The sequence below is a fragment of the Sorex fumeus genome, unplaced genomic scaffold (assembly GCF_029834395.1).
Source record: "Sorex fumeus unplaced genomic scaffold, SorFum_2.1 ptg000034l, whole genome shotgun sequence".
Lineage (NCBI taxonomy): Eukaryota > Metazoa > Chordata > Mammalia > Eulipotyphla > Soricidae > Sorex > Sorex fumeus.
Genome location: NW_026606091.1, coordinates 28,800,559 through 28,816,559, shown reverse-complemented (window position 1 = coordinate 28,816,559; position 16,001 = coordinate 28,800,559). Strand labels below are relative to the sequence as shown.

Below are 16,001 nucleotides of genomic sequence, written 5' to 3'. Positions count from 1 at the left end.
GATTCAAAAACTCGGCCACCTTCTTCAGGAAGACCCTGGCTCTGGACTTAAGAAAATCCTCGTTGGAGCCCTTGAATGGACCATCCTGCAGTCTGTAGATGATAAGGTCCTAGTGTCAGAAGCCTAAGAGGACTGAAAGAGAGCCTCAGAGGCTCTGCTCCAGCTCTTGGTTGAGGCTGGGCACCAGACCTCCTGGAAGAATGAGCATTTAGAAGTGAAAAAAAGAATAACAAATAACCTAAAAAAATCAGCAGTAGGGCTCCAGAGGCATAGAGGTTGATCCTCTTAGTGCCTGAGAAAGGGCACCAGGCTCTAGGTGCCCTGACCCAGGGTAGGGCCATTGGCAGAGGTCTGGGCATACCTGTATCTGAGGTAGGGGGCTCTGATCTCTCGCTGTGCCACAAAGGTAAACAAACTACCTCCAGGTCCCCATTCAGGGGTGACAGTGATGACTAACAAAGGGCCCCAGTGGCTACCAATTGCCCAGATGGCACAGTCCCTGGGATTATGATGTGAAAACCCACATCTAAGTTTTGCGACTCTAGATTTTGATGTGAAAACCCACTCTAACTTTCACGACCCCAGCCTTTCTGCTTATCGGATGGGACCCCATCCTCTGACTTGCAAGAAGCAGTGGACTAAATCTCTTGCTCAGAACCACTGAACAGTTCAGGAGCAGTTTCCAACCTGAGTGGCATCCGGATAAACACCATAAGAATGAAGCCCTGAATCCCTCTGGAAAGACTGGGTAGGGGCGGGTGCGCTCGGCGAGGGATAGGGACAAGCACGAAACATGGTGAGACCCCACGATCTCTTAATTTTCATATTAAAAGGTAAAGGTAAAAGGTAAAGGCACTCCCGTTGATCGTCCATTTGCTCAAGCGGGCCCAGTAACGTCTCCATTGGAGACTTTGTTATTACTATGTTTGGCATATCGAATACTCTCGGTAGCTTGTCGGGCTCTCCAAGAGGGGCGGAGGAATTGAACTCGGGTTGGCCATGTTGGCCGCTTGTAAGGCGAACGCCCTACCACTGTGCTATCACTCCATCCCCCTGAGCTTCTCGGCCTTTTGGCTAAGATCAAGTGTAGTATCTGTTCATATTAAAAATTGAAATTTATTTATTTGGATTTATTTTTTAATTGGGTTATTATTTTATGTTTTGAGTTTGCTCCTGCACATATGGATGTGTTGGAGGCTGTGTACCTTTTTTTTTAATCCAAGAATTTTCTTTTTATTATTTTTTATTAGTGAAACCCCATGAGGTACAATTGTAGACTTATAAATTTTTGTGCTTGGGTTTCAGTCACACAATGATCAAGTACCCATTCCTCTACCAGCACCCATCCTGAACCACCACGGGTCCCAGCATCCCTCCTACCCCACCAACCCCCTTTCCCACCCTGCCTCTTTGGCAGTGCATTCCCCCTTGTTCTCTCTCTCCCCATTTGGGTGCTGTGGTTTGCAATAGAGGCACTGAGTGGTAGTCATGTTTGGTCTATAGTCTACTTTCAGCATGCATCTCCCACCCTGGGAGGATCCTCCCCGCACCCTTGATTTGGTGCCCTCTTCTCTAGCTGAGCTTCCCTGGAGACTGTGTAACTTCTTTACTTGCAGAGTACGAGTCTCAATGTTGTTCTGTTTGGGTCATCTCGCCACTCCTAGTGCGTAGCATCCCTGTCATGGGGGCACGTCTGCAATTGCTTTGTGTAGCCGCAGAGCCTCATAGTCCCATAGCCCCATTCCTCAATGGGAAGGGGCAGAGGAGGGGAGAAGGGAGGGGGCAGGAAGGTGGAGGGGGGAAGAGGGGAAGGGCGGGAAGGAAGAGGGAAGAAAGACAAGGTTGGGGTAGATGAATATGATTTTAACAGGGTAGGTAAAAGACGGAATTACAGGTGAGTAAGAATTCTGTTTAAACATTTCTGACTCCTGGGGGGAACACATCACTTTCAGGCAGGTCACTTCGTGCCCTGGGCTGGGTGTCTGCAGCCTCCTTACCTCACGGGCATCACAGTCTGTCTGATCTTCTGCCAACATAATTTGTCTTTGACGGGTTGTTGGCTCAGGTCTGTCTTGGATCTGGGTGTGATTTCCACCTCTAGGTGAGAGGGAGGATGGGGTGTGCATGGGGTGTCTTTAGGAAGGACACTCCCTTCTGGTTCTCACAGAACACTTGGGGTTCCAAGGCGGGTGTAGCCCGTAGGATGGCGGGATCAAACCCAGATCAGCCACGTGCAAAGCAACAACCTACCACTGTACTATCGCTCCAGCCCTTGAATTTCTTCTTTGACGAAGTTTCTGTTCATTATTCCTCTCTGCATTTGTTTGATGGGGTTGGGAGATATTTTTTTTAAAGTTCTACCAATGTGCTATATAACTTGGATATTAGCCTTTCATCAGCTAGATATTGGGTAAATAATTTTTCCCATTCTGTGGGCTATCTTAGTAGCTTAGACGCCATTGCTTTTTTTTTTTTTTTTATAAAAACAACGCATTAGAACTGCTTTGTCACCTCTTGATCGATCAACCAGACTCAAGCTTAGCAAGGACATACTTCATTTGAGGGAAACAATGGAAGAAAGGGGCTTAGTAGATATATACAGGACACTTCATCCACAAAAAGCTGAATACACATTCTTCTCAAGCGTACATGGAACATTCTCCAAGATAGACCATATGCTGAGCCACAAAACATGCATCCATAAAATTAAGAAGGTAGAGATTGTATCAACAATCTTCTCAGACCATAATGCGCTGAAATTAGAAGTGAATCACACACAAAAACAGAAAACTATATCAAACACCTGGAAATTAAACAGTGCACTATTGAACAACGAGTGGATTAGACAGGAAATCAAAGAGGAAATCAAAAGATTCCTAGAAACGAATGAAAATGAGAACACGAGTTACCAAAACTTATGGGACATAGCAACGGCTGTGTTAAGAGGAAAGTTTATAGCTCTACAAGCATTCCTCAGAAAGGAGGAGCGAGCACACATAAGTAACCTAACCTCACAGCTTAAGAGCTTGGAGAAGGACCAAAAAAAGGAGCACAACCCGAACAGGAGAAAGGAAATAATAAAACTCAGAGCAGAGATTAATGAGATGGAAACACAAAAAACAATCCGAAAGATCAATGAAACCAAAAGCTGGTTCTTTGAGAAAATTAACAAGATCGATAAGCCTCTAGCAAAACTCACAAAGAAAGGGAGAGAGAAAACCCTAATAAATCGAATCAGAAATGAAAAGGGGGTCATTACAACAGAAACCACAGAAATTCAGAGAATCCTCAGGGAGTACTTTGAGAAGCTTTATGCCACGGAACATCAAAACCTCGAGGAAATGGATAAATTCCTAGAATCCTACAGACTCCCAAGGCTGAACCAAGAAGACCTGGAATACCTGAACAGACCTATCACCGTTAAGGAAATTGAAATGGTAATAAAAAGTCTCCCCCAAGCACAAAAGTCCTGGCCTGGATGGATTCACTAGTGAATTCTTCCAAATCTTTAAAGAGGACTTACTCCCAATGCTCTTTAAGCTTTTCTACGAAATTGGAATATCAAAAACACTTCCGAACAGTTTCTACGAAGCAAATATCACACTGATACCAAAAGCAGACAGAGATACCACAAAGAAAGAGAATTACAGGCCGATATCCCTGATGAACACAGATGCAAAGATCCTCAACAAACTACTAGCAAATAGAATCCAACTACTCATCAAAAAGATCATACACCATGACCAAGTAGGATTCATCCCAGGGATGCAAGGATGGTTTAACATTCGGAAATCAATCAACATAATCCACCATATCAACAAAAGAAAAGATAAAAAGCATATGATCATATCAATAGATGCAGAGAAAGCATTTGATAAGATCCAGCACCCCTTTATGATGAAAACCCTAGCCAAAATGGGTATAGAGGGGACTTTCCTCAACATAATTAAAGACATCTACCACAAGCCTACAGCAAGCATCATCCTCAATGGGGAAAAACTGAGAGCCTTCCCTCTAAGATCAGGGATGAGACAGGGATGCCCACTCTCTCCACTGCTGTTCAATATAGTACTGGAAGTACTTGCAATAGCGATTAGGCAGGAAAAAGATATTAAGGGCATTCAGGTAGGAAAGGAAGAAATCAAGCTCTCACTATTCGCAGATTATATGATACTCTACTTAGAGAACTCAATAACCTCCACCAAAAAACTCCTAGAAACAATAGACCTGTATAGTAAAGTTGCAGGTTATAAAATCAATACCCAAAAGTCCATGGCTTTCCTATACGCAAACAGTGAGAGAGAAGAAAGCAACATGAAAAAAACAATCCCGTTCACAATTGTGCCCCAGAAAATCAATTACCTAGGAATCAGCTTAACTAAGGAAGTAAAGGACCTGTACAAAGAAAACTACAAAACGCTACTTCAGGAAATAAAAGAGGACATGAGGAAATGGAAAGATATCCCCTGCTCATGGGTCGGGAGACTTAACATTGTCAAAATGGCAATACTACAGAAAGCATTGTATAAATTCAATGCAATCTCTATAAGGATACCCATGACATTCTTCAAAGAAATGGAGCAAACACTCCTGAAATTTATATGGAACAATAAGCCCCCACGAATAGCTAAAGCAATTCTTGGGAAAAAGAAAAAGGGAGGAATCAACCTCCCTAACTTCAAACTGTACTACAAAGCAGTAATAATTAAAACAGCATGGTACTGGAACAAAGGCAGAACTGCAGACCAATGGAAGAGGGCTGAATACACTGACATCTCCCCTCAATCATATGATCATCTAATCTTTGATAAAGGTGCAAGTAATGTGAAGTGGAGTAAGGAAAGCCTGTTTAATAAATTGTGTTGGCATCACTGGATGGCAACATGCAAAAAAATAGGCTCAGAACTCTGCCTAACACTATGTACAAAAGTAAGATCAAAATGGATTAAAGACCTCAACATCAGACCAGAAACCATAAGGTGCATTGAAGATAACGTTGGCAACACCCTCCATGACATTGAAGCTAATGGTATCTTCAAAGATGCCACGCCACTGGCCGAGCAAGTGAAAACAGAGATAGATAAATGGGACTATCTTAAACTAAGAAGCTTCTGCACCTCCAAAGAAACAAATACAAAGACAGTCTACAGAATGGGAAAGGATATTCACCGAATACACATCTGACAAGGGGTTGATATCCAGGATATACAAAATACTGGTTAAACTCCACAAGAAGAAAACATTCAACCCCATCCAAAAATGGGGCAATGAAATGAACAGAAACTTTCTCAAAGAAAAAATCCGAATGGCAAAAAAGCACATGAGAAAATGCTCTACATCATTAATCAACAGGGAGATGCAGATCAAAACCACAATGAGATACCATCTCACACCTCAGAGACTGGCCCACATTCAAAAGAACAAAAGCAACTGATGCTGGCGTGGATGTGGCGAGAAAGGGACACTCCTTCACTGTTGGTGGGAATGTCCACTGGTTCAGCCCTTCTGGAAAACAGTATGGATGATGCTCAAAAAATTAGAAATTGAGCTCCCATTTGACCCAGCAATACCACTCCTGGGAATATATCCCAGAGAGGCAAAAATGTATCGTCGAAGTGACATCTGCACTTGTTTGTTCATTGCAGCACTCTTTACAATAGCCAGAAACTGGAAGAAACCTGAATGCCCACGAACAGATGACTGGTTAAAGAAACTTTGGTACATCTACACAATGGAGTACTATGTAGCTGTTAGAAAAGATGAAATCATGAAATTTACATACAAGTGGTACAATATGGAAAGTATCATGCTAAGTGAAATGAGTCAGAAAGAGAGGGATAGACATAGAAAGATTGCATTCATCTGGGGGATATGAAGTAACAAAGTATGAGATTAATACCCAAGAATAGGTGAGATCAGCACCAGGAGGATTACTCCATAACGTAGAGGCCAGCCGGGTATCCTAGAGGAAAGGGCAGTTCAGATAGAGAAGGGAGCACCAAATAAAGGATGTTTGGAGGATCCTCCCAGGAGGGGAGATGCATGTTGAAAGTAGACTATGGACTGAACATGTTTGCCACTCAATGCCTCTTTTGCAGACCACAACACCCAAAAGGAGAGAGAGAACACAGGGGATTGCCCTGCCACAGAGACAGGGGGATGGGGGGATGGGGGTGGGAGGGATATTATCCATGGTGGTGGAAAATGGGCACTGGTGGAGGGATGAGTATCTGATCATTGTATAATTGAAACCAAAGCACAAAAAATTATAAATCTACAACTGTAAAAAAAAATAAAATAAAAAAAAACACGTCTAGGGAAAAAAAAAACGCATTAGATTGGTGTATCTTTGATTTTTCTGTTCTCTTTTCATGCTTCACATTTTATTGAATTTTTTGCAAATTTTTATTTTGTTTTCATAAAGTTGTTGACAATAATTTATTACATTTAATATTCAAACACCAATTCCACCACCATCGTACCTTCCCACCACCATATTTTGAATGTTACCACTCCAAATCTTAGAGGTACTCTCCTGGGGTCATTAACATCGTACTCAGGGGCATGCAGATGACAGGCTCTAGACATGGTGAATCCCATGGAAAGGGCCACCCCCAATCTAGAAGCAACTGCCAACTGCTGGCAGGACACACCTCGCCCAAGACACATACCCACACGGCCTGGGATGGATCCATGTATTGAAACAAGCTTGGAAATAGGACAGTGACTGTCAGAGAGTGACCCAGCATGCCTCCTTCCTCTCTTTTCTCCTCAAATCATCAGTGCCCAACCAGCCCCCAAAGAGTGTCTAGAACTGGTTGCTCTGATGTTTCCAGACCCCATTAGCTTCAGGGCTGCCATATGGAGAATCGGGACTGTATACTGGGGAGGGAGAGCTCCCACCACAAGCCCTTGTTTGGCTTTTGGAGCTATCATGACTGAGGTTGGAGTGTGGCCCAGTTTAAATTTCTGCTCCCAACATGCCTGGTGCCTAGAGGTAGGAGACATTTTTGTCCCACTGATCCCTGCGGTCTAGTGTTGGGGGACCTTTCTGTCCCCTTGACCCCTAGGATCTAGTGCTGAGGGAAAGTGGAAGAGCGCGAAGGAGGGAGGAAGGAGCAGGGTGGGAAGAACTGGATCAGGGCTAGATTAGTTGGAATTGAAGAACACAGGGTACATCATCAGGGTAGAAAAAGTGGATTAATGGTGAACGAGCTTGCCAGCTGAACTCAAGCGGACGAGCTGGATTCTGGTTATTTGGGGGCAGGTCATTACAGGATCCGGATCTGAGGTCTGCAGCCTCCTGTTCCTCACAGACAGGAACAGGAGGGTCCCTCTGGGTTCTTCACACAATCCATCATCCCGCTGCCCAGGTCTGGACACCAGACCTTAGTCTCAGACCTTAGTCATCCAGATCCTTAGTCTTCTCACATGCCACCAGCCTGTCTTTCATGAACATCATCTCGAGTTCCATAGAGGTCATGGTCTCACAAACCTCCACTATGTTCACCTCCAACTCCGTGTTCTTCGACACTGGATTGACTATTGGGCACTCCAGGGTCTCAGCCAAGCAAGGAAGGTGGAGGCATCTCAGGGGTCCCGCCTGGCTCCACCTCCCGTAGAGCCCCACCTCCAGATCCCCATCAGGAACTTCTCCCTCCTGGAGACCCACCGCACCACTCACCCTCTTCAGGGTACCCTTGGAATTCCAGCAAGGCCTGGGGCTCAGTTGCTCCTGATTTCAGGACTGAGGATTCCCTAAAGATGAAGGCACCAGGTCAGTAGGCAGGTCTAGGGCCGGATGCGCCTTCCTGTCCCTGAGTCCCTGCCCATCCACTCACCTGGGTTTCCCTCAGCTCCCTGAAGGTGGCCTCCAGCAGTGCCTGCTGCCTTGTTAGCACCTTCTGCAGCTGGTCCATGAGCGGCTTGTGCCTCAGAACCTGCTCGACCTTGGAGCCCAGGTGAGTGGGACATCCAGGTATGGGGTTGCAGCTGTGTGCTGCTTTTGATACCATTAGGAGCATTCCAGGCTGCAGGCACTGCACCTTCTAGTCTTGCATGCACATCTCTGTCATGAGACAGGGCCGAAGGCTGTCCAGATCCCACCACAACATTCAGGGCCCAGACACTCACACACAGGCCCAAGCAAAACAGCACATGGGGTAACCTGTCCCCTGCACATTCCCCTGGGGGTCTTTCTCCAAAGGCCTAAGAGATGGGGCCTCCCCCTACCTCGACCCAGCAGCCTCCCCGCTACTAGTACCCTCTCTGTGCAGTGAGGGCCAATCCGCACCCCCAAAATCCCTCTAGCCTCTTCTAGATTTTGATACATTATAGTGGGTGGCGTCCTGGCCTGTCCTTCCTCCCACCACCCCAGGCGGGCTCCTACCCTCACAGTGGGTCTCCCCCGGCACCTTCTGTCATTTCTCCATATCCACCTTGTCCTGATTCACTCCCCTTGCAGCTGATCTGGAGCTGGCTCTGCAGTAGCACCTGCTCCTCCTCCTGCTCATTCTCAGAGACCGACACTGATCAGAGGCCACGTCCTACTGCGGGAGGCCAAGAACCTACTCCTTTTGCTGCTGCAGACACTCACCTGTTTGTCCTGCAGTCCCACCTGTGGGCGCAAGGCTGGGAGTGAGGACAGGCAGCCAGGGTATCCTGCTCTGGGTCCAGGGATGTGGAGGTCAAGCACCGACTCCCAGGCCCAAGGCTGGCAGCGCCTGTGCAATCTGTCCCCTGCACAGTCCCCCATGGTCTTGCTCCAGGGGCCTAAGAGCTGAGACCTCCCTTGACTGGGGACCCTGTCACCTGTCCTGTGCTCAGGGATCACCCCTAATGGTGCTCAAGGATCCATAGGAGGTGCCAGGAATCATCAGCCCAGGATAGAAGTATGCAAATCAGACACCTCACCACCTGTTCTAGCTTTTAATATATTACATTTCCTTGTTTGCTTATGTGGTTTTGGAACCACAGTAGGGATTAGTCCCAGCCATGCTCAAGGGACACTATGGGACGCCAGAGATTGAAGTCAGATAACCCAAGTGCCCTTCCCGCTCTACTATCTCCCGGCCTCTTTTAACTGTTTCAAAATAAAAATTTTAATTTTCCGTTGATTTTTCTACACTGCATCCCGAAAGGAATACCAGTTTACAATGGTGCGTGTGAAATTCCCAAATGATCCAGTGAGTTCCACTGCAATCAGAACCACCCCTCTAACTCTCCCCTGCTCTCTTTTTGCTATACTTGGACATTTTTGGAGGGACATACCCAGTGTTGCTCAGGCCTCACTCCTGGCTCTGTACTCAGGGACGACTCCTGTTGGGGTTTCGGGGATCAAATGCGGTGCCCGGGGTCACATCTGAATTGGATGGTCCACAAGGCAAATGCCCTTCCCTCTGGACCACCCCTCCAATCCTGCAAGATAGTTTTCTTGAAAAAAAAACTTACTCAGTAAGATGTGAAAGGAGGACGTGTTCAAAAGAGCATGTGGGCTGAAAGAGCTGACCACTGACCCTAACTTCTAAAGGCCAGTAACTGCCTGTACCTGTCAATCACAAACTGCCACTCGGGAAGGTCCCTTGGGCCTGTCCCCCACCCCCATCTCTGTACCCCGAGAGGCCTCTGAAGGTCCCCTGCAGCATTTTCCCACTTCCATATCTAATGCAAATGAAATTTGTTTGCCATTCATAAATGCCCATACAGAGTTTCCTCTTAAAGTAAATGAAATAATCATTTTTTAAAAAGAGATTAAGTAATGACATGTTGAATGGTGCTCAAAGCAGGACACATTTGAACCACTGATCTACTCATCATGCACTGTCTCCAAACTCAAGTCCAGCATCACATTTCCACAATTCTATAAAGACCCCAGTGCCTCAGCTGAGCTCTGGATTTCACCTCAGAAAATGTACTACACATCTAATTCTATAAATCCAAATATAAGCCATTCTCCTATTAAATTCTATTTTCATTGAATCGATGTGAGATAGACCCTTACAAACCTGTTCATGATTAGGATTCAGTCATCGTTGTTCACCCATCCTTCCACCAGTGTACATTTCCCACCTCCAAAGTTTCCAGTTTCCCTCCCATCACCGCCCACCCACCTCTGCACCCAGGCCAGCCTTTTTTAAAAATTTTTATTAGTGAAACACCATAAGGTACAGTTATAGACTTACAAATTTTTGTGTTTGGATTTCAGTTATACAGTGATCGAGACCCATCCCTCCACCAGTGTCCATTTTCCACCACCACGGATCCCAGTATCCCTCCCACCCCCATTCCCTCCATCCCACTCTGGCTCTGTGGCAGGGCATTCCCTTTTGTTCTCTCTCTCCTTTTGGGTGCTGTGGTTTGCAAAAGAGGCATTGAGTGGCATTCCTGTTTGGTCTATAGTCTACTTTCAGCATGCTTCTCCCATCCAGGCAGGACCCTCCCAACACCCTTTACTTGGTGCTCCCTTCCCTATCTGAGCTGCCTTTTCCCCCAGCATGTGTGGCTGGCCTCCAAGCCATGGAGCAAACCTCCTGGTACTTATCGCGACTATTCTTGGTTGTTAGTCTCCTATTTTGTTACTTTATATTCTACAGATGAATGCAGTCTTTCTATGTCTGTCCCTCTCTTTCCGACTCATTTCACTTAGCATGGTACTTTCCATGTAGTACCACTTGTATGTAAATTTCATGAATTCATCCTTTCTAACAGCTGCTTAGTATTCCATTGTGTAGATGTACCAAAGTTTCTTTAACTGTTGCCTACTGACCAAGTAAAAGAATGCTTGATTTTTCATTCCCCCTTTGTCCTGCTCAAAGCTGGGCAACTTCCCAGGTTTCCGGGCTTTCAGGGATTCCCCACAAAAAGCCAAGCAAGGCTGCTATCAATGCGGACAGCCAGGCCATTTCAAAAAGGAATGTCCCAACAACCCCTTGAGGAAGAAGGGGGGATCACCCGGGCTATGTCCCAGATGCAAGAGAGGCAATCACTGGGCAGCCGAGTGTCGCTCCAGACCGGATAACTTAGGCAATCCACTGCCGCAGGGAAACGGCGGGAGGGGCCTGCCTCGGACCCTGCAAGCCTTCAGGCAGGAGGCCGATCAGACATCGGGTCAAAGTATCAGCCCGCTCCCGATAGCTTCCCTCCCTCTCTCAGGGGTTCCTCAATTCCCAGCTCAGGTCTAGACCTTTATGCCTCTGTCCGGGCGGTACTAACACCATCTATGGGAATTGAAAGTTTGGAGACGGGGGTCTATGGCCCCCTACCGCCCGGAACCACTGGCCTCATTCTAGGGTCAGAAAAGGCTCTCCTGCAAGGATTGCAGATATACCCAGGATCTATCACAGAGAGCTACATAGGACAAATTCATGTCTTGGCAGATTCCCCCCGTGGCATTGTGACGATAGAAAAGGGACAGCTGATTGCACACCTGCTCCTCCTCCCGACGTGGCAAGACCCCACCTCGACGCTCTCGGTCCAGGGTCAGACAAACGAAGACTGCTCAGATAATCCAGCCCAAATATTTTGGATTGCCCATATGGCTTCCCGACCACGCTATGTGCTAAGAATCAACTCAAAGGAATTCTCTGGGCTATTAGATACTGGAATCAAAGAGATGTGCCTGGAGCTGGAGGTTCTTCGTCCTCTTAACTATTTCTTCGACGTTCTTGAAGGCGTTCCAAGCCGCTTTCTTCCTCCTGCGCAGCTCGGGTGCCAGGTCATTTGTTATGTTGACCTCTCGACCTAGGTACACATAGCTGTTGCATTCGGAGATGGTCGTTCCATTGAGAGCGAATGGGGCGTCAGGAACAAGGCTGTTTCTCATAAACATTGTTCTTCCTGCATTAACATATGCCTCAGAGACCTGAGCCCTACACAAACAAGATGAGAACGCTATTCAGGTCTCCCAAAGAAGAATAGAAAGAGCTATGCTTGGAATATCACGTTTCACTCAAATGAGAGAACCAATCCGGAGTTCTGACATTCATCGAGGATCAAGGATCAGGGACGCTGTCTCATTTGCCAAGGTGTCGAAAATCAGATGGGCAGGTCACGTAATGAGATTTAAAGACGACCGTTGGACTAGAGCTGTTACTGATTGGATTCCACGGGATGTCAAGAGACCGCGTGGCCGCTCACCTACCAGATGGTCAGACTTCTTCGTCAAGATCATGAACGATCGGTTTGAGGCCCTTCATGTTCCTGGAGCGAACAGATGCCATTGGGCTACACTAGCACGCGACAGGGACAAATGGAGACGTTACTGGCGCTCGCTCGAGCAAATCGAGGACTAACGGGAAGTTAAGTGATTAAGTGATTAGATACTGGGGCAGATGTCTCAGTGATATCCAGTAAATATTGGCCTGCCAACTGGCCTGCCACAATGGCTACAGCCGTTTTGCAAGGACTTGGCCAAGTCCGACCCAGCCGTAGCGCCCAAGTATTGACCTGGGAGGACGCCGAGGGCCATAAGGGCCAGTTCCAGCCTTGCATTGTCCCAGACCTCCCCACCAATCTTTGGGCACAAGATATACTCTCAGCTATGGGCGCGGTTCTGGTTACATCACCCAGTCGCTCGCAGACATCGCCAGTCTCCTTTAAGACCATAGCCCATATCACTAGTGACTGCCCATCCTCCGGGCAGGAAAATCCCGTGACTTTAATGCCCGTTGAGGAACTGGAAGAAACTAGCCCTTTTTAATCGGGGCCACTGTCGAGCGGCCTCCCACCCCAATTACCTGGAAATCAGATGATCCAGTCTGGGTGGAGCAGTGGCCCCTACCTAAAGAGAAATTACAGGCCGCACATGCCCTAGTGTCTGAGCAATTAGAAAAGGGGCACATTACCCCATCCACATCTCCCTAGAATACCCCAATCTTTGTTATAAGGAAAAGGACAGGCGGGTGGAGATTATTGCAAGATCTCAGAGCAGTCAATGCCACCATGCATCCAATGGGGGCCCTGCAGCCAAGGCTCCCCCATCCCTCCACTATACCAAAGTCCTGGCAATTGTTAGTGATAGATCTTAAAGATTGTTTTTTCAATATTCCATTAGCTCCTAAAGATTGTCAAAGATTTGCCTTCTCTCTACCTTCCCCCAATTTTCAGGAACCCTATCAGCGCTACCAAAGGGTAGTCCTTCCCCAGGGCATGACTAATAGTCCCACTATGTGTCAGATATATGTTGCAGCGGTTTTAGCGCCAGTCCGGGATCGTTTCCCCAACGCACTTTTGATCCATTATATGGATGACATCTTAGCCGCCTGCCCCACCAAAGACCTGTTACTTCAACTCTATGATCATGTCCGGGTCGCCCTGGAATCAGCAGGCCTTGTAATCTCCCCGGACAAGGTACAGCTCTCCCACCCATACAGATATTTAGGATACACCATAAACAAGGTGGGAATAGTGCGTCAAAAAATACAGTTTGCCACCTCCCATTTAAAGACTCTACACCAATGGCAACAGTTTTTGGGAGAACTCCAATGGCTCCGACCATCCTTCTCCCTGCCCACGGGAGAGCTCAAACCTCTTTTTGAACTATTGAAGGGGGATTCTGACCCCTCCTCGCCTTGTCAATTGACCCCAGAGGCACAATTGGCTCTTAGAAAAGCAGAGCTTGCCTTAGAAGAAATGCAAATACACCATATTGATTACAATCTACCACTACAATTTATAGTGCTTGCTTCAGAGTTTGCCCCAACTGGAGTTTTCTGGCAGATTGGTCCATTATATTGGGTCCACCTCTCAGCTTCCCCCACCCGAACGGTGATTCCCTATCCCACCTTAGTTTCTCAATTACTCTGGAAGGCCAGAACCATAGGGTGTGCACTCTTTGCTAAGGATATGGACATATTGGTCGTTCCCTATTCCAAAGACATGATTAATAATCTGATGCAATATGATGATTCCTGGTGCCTTTTTGTCTGCTCCTTTAAAGGCCAAATTACACAGGCATATTCCAAACATAAACTCCTGCAAAGCTTCAGGATTTGCCCTATTATCTTCCCTCGAATCATAAAGACCACCCCCCTTCCGGGTGCACGGACCCTCTTCACTGAAGGCTCTAAGAGCGGTCGAGCCGTAGTGGTTGATGGGCAGGATGTTCACGCCATACAGCTTGCTGAGACCTCGGCGCAATTTGCAGAAGTAACTGCTGTATTATTGGCCTTGCAGACATTCCATAATGAGCCCCTCAATATTTACACTGATAGTGTGTATGTTGCTAATATCTTCCCCCGATTAGAAACAGCACCCCACATTGGTGAGGGCTTGAAAATTTTATCTCAATTACAAACATTGCAACTGTTGATTTGGGCCAGAAAGGACCCCCTCTGTGTGGGTCATATTAGAGGACACTCTGGCCTCCCGGGACCCCTTGCAGAAGGCAATGAACGAGCAGATAAAGCTACCCGCTTTATAATGACATCCCTAGAATGTGATAAGGCCATGCAGCTACATAAAAAATTCCACCTTAATGCCCAGTCTCTTCGTTTTCATACGGGTTGTTCCAAAGCTGAGGCTCTCTCCATAACCACTGTCTGTCCCGCTTGCGCTCCTTATATACATTCCCCATCCCTGGGAGTCAATCCTAGAGGACTGAGAGCAAATGATATTTGGCAAATGGATGTGACCCACACTAACTCATTGGGAAACCGGCATTATCTCCATGTCTCGATAGACACACACTCGGGCATGATTTTTGCCTCACTACATGCCGGGGAAAAAACGAAACATGTTATAGATCACCTTACTGCTGCTTTCTCATATATGGGAAATCCCAGGCAAATTAAAACTGACAATGGACCGGCCTATACAAGCCGCGCTTTTCATTCCTTTTGTGAAACCTGGGATATTACACATACAACAGGCATTCCCTATAACCCCCAAGGACAGGCTATCTTAGAGCGAGCGCACTGACATCTCAAAACTTACATTTCTAAAACAAAAGAGGGTGAGATCTACCAAGGCTGTCAAGGGCCACAAGCGCTCCTATCCACAACCTTATTCATTTTAAATTTTTTGCTCCTCGATGATTCAGGCCGCAGTGCAGCCCAACGTCACTTTGCTACTCCGGCTCCCCTTAAAGCAATGGTGAAATGGAAGGATCTGTCCTCAGGAACCTGGCAACCACCGGCAGCAATCCTTGCCAGAGTCAGAGGCACAGTCTGTGTATATCCAACTAATACAGAAAAACCCATTTGGGTGCCGGAACGCCTGGTCAGGCCAATACATGAGCCCCCCGATCATTTGTCCCCCACAGCTGGGAAAAATAATGAAACTCACCTCCAGGGTACTTAGCCCTGAGACGAATTTCCTTCTCTTTTTTCCACAGGAACAAAATGACCACAATGACGCTTGTCGCCTGGACCCTCGCTATATTATTAATGAAGGACCCTACCGAAACTCATGGCAATCGACAACAACCATTCAGGCAGACCTCGGTCATAAGGAGTGGAGAGGACTATGAGGTTTGGAGTACCACAAGTGCCCCTCTTTTCTGAGCCATGCTCCATTCTGGTCAAGCCACACTGGGTCCTGCCTGGTTTGGCAGCACCCCTTAATCAGTGCTTCCCTGACTTATATTTTTCCCTGGAAGACGCCTACCCCTTTCAGGATGGTTTTGAAAGGTCCGGGGCCAGAGCCTCTATGAGACGCAATGGCTTTTTCACCTGCCCCGGGTTCCGGACAGGCCAAGGGAGGAGAACCTGCGGTGGACCTGAATCTTACTATTGTGCCAGCTGGTCTTGCGTAGATTCTAACGATGGCTATTGGAAATGGTCGGTTGACCACGACCTGGTTAATATTTCTTATGCTGTGCCACTGAGATATGGCTCATATTCTGTACAATACCACCCCCAAATGCTTCTGGTCAAAATCTCCTTCACTGATAAGGGAAGGTCGGAGACCCGATGGGTTAACCGCCTGAATTGGGGACTTATGTGGTATAGCAGGCCATGGCATGGGGTTATCCTGCAGATCCTCTTAAAAATCGAACCCGTGTG

The 16,001-nt window shown here is 47.0% G+C and overlaps 1 protein-coding gene and 1 pseudogene across 1 annotated transcript in view; one reads left to right on the top strand and one right to left on the bottom strand.

Annotated features, from left to right (window-relative positions):
* LOC130026613 (polypeptide N-acetylgalactosaminyltransferase 12-like) overlaps positions 1-16,001 on the bottom strand; it is a 144,829-nt gene that overhangs the window by 56,088 nt on the left and 72,740 nt on the right. The window lies entirely within an intron of this gene.
* LOC130026776 (uncharacterized) lies at positions 1,055-1,135 on the top strand (annotated as a pseudogene).